Below are 1,481 nucleotides of genomic sequence, written 5' to 3'. Positions count from 1 at the left end.
TTCGGAACATGCGATAAGTGCAGTACTAATCCGAGAAGAAAAGGGGGAGCAAAGGGCTATTTACTATGTAAGTAAAACCCTAGCCAATACAGAAACGAGGTATCTACCCTTAGAGAAATTGGCACTAGCTTTAGTAATGGCTTCAAAGAAGTTGAACCATTACTTCCAGGCCTATAAAATTATGGTGCTAACAGAGCACCCCTTGAAGTCCTTACTGCAACAAGGAGACCTGACAGGAAGAATAGCCAGGTGGGCAGTCACCCTAGGCCAGTATGACCTGGAGTACAGGCCAAGGACAGCAATTAAAGGCCAGGTTATGGCCGACTTCGTGGCTGAGTTCACACCAGAATCTATCAAACATCGGGCTCCGTTGAGCCAGGATGAACGATGTCCAGACAAGCAAGGAGAAGCCCAGGCAAAGGCGAAAGAACAAAAGAAAGAAGAAAAACTCTGACCCTACAGCATTTACATCAGCGACTCCTTTTGACTGTTCGTTGTTGGGAGTTCAAACCGACAGGGAGCAGGGGCAGGAGTAGTATTGATATCCCCAGATGGGTAGGTACTAGAACAGTCAATTCGTTTGGGGTTCAAGGCCTCAAACAATGAAGCAGAGTATGAAGCACTCATTGCAGGACTGAAGTTGGCAGTAACAGTGCAAACAGATGAGGTAATAGTTTTTTGTGATTCACAACTAATAGTTAACCAGACAACAGGCGAGTTTGCAGCCCGAGATGAACGAATGTCGGCCTACACAAAGGAAGTCATCAGATTGTCAGCCTTGTTTCAGAACTGCCGACTACTTCAGGTAAGCCGAGATGATAACAACCACACCGATGCGTTGGCCAACCTAGCTAGTGCAGTACAACTTGGAAAAGCAATGACAATAATGATTGACTACCTATCGGGCCCGAGCAATGAACCAGTAACCACAGAGGATGAAGCAATGTGCGTAGACACGGGACCAAGCTGGATGGACGCAATTGTTGCGTTCCTAAAAGAAGGAAAGTTGCCAGATGATCGCAAGAAGGCACACAAGATCAGATTGAAGTTGGCAAGATTCAGTCTGACAGTAGAAGGACATCTCTACAAAAGGTCCTTTACTGGACCCCTTTTAAGGTGCGTACATCCTTTACAAGTTGAAGATTTTTTATATGAAATTCATGAAGGAATTTGTGGAAGCCACACCGGGGGCAGATCACTCGCTCATAGGGCCATCACCCAGGGGTATTGCTGGCCTTACATGCAAAAAGATGCAGAAGCCTACGTGAAGAAGTGTGAACAATGCCAAAGGTTTACACCTTTGATACACCAGCCAGCTGCTGACTTGAACCCTGTATCCAGTCCTTGGCCATTTGCCTAATGGGGCATGGATCTCATTGGGCAATTACCCTAAGCAACTGGACAAAGAAAGTACTTACTGGTAGCAACGGATTACTTCACAAAATGGATAGAAACCAAACCTCTTGCCAAGATCCGAGATG

Source organism: Camellia sinensis, chromosome 13 (assembly GCF_055761805.1).
Source record: "Camellia sinensis isolate YWXY chromosome 13, ASM5576180v1, whole genome shotgun sequence".
NCBI classification, from domain to species: Eukaryota; Viridiplantae; Streptophyta; class Magnoliopsida; order Ericales; family Theaceae; genus Camellia; species Camellia sinensis.
This window is presented reverse-complemented; position numbering follows the sequence as displayed.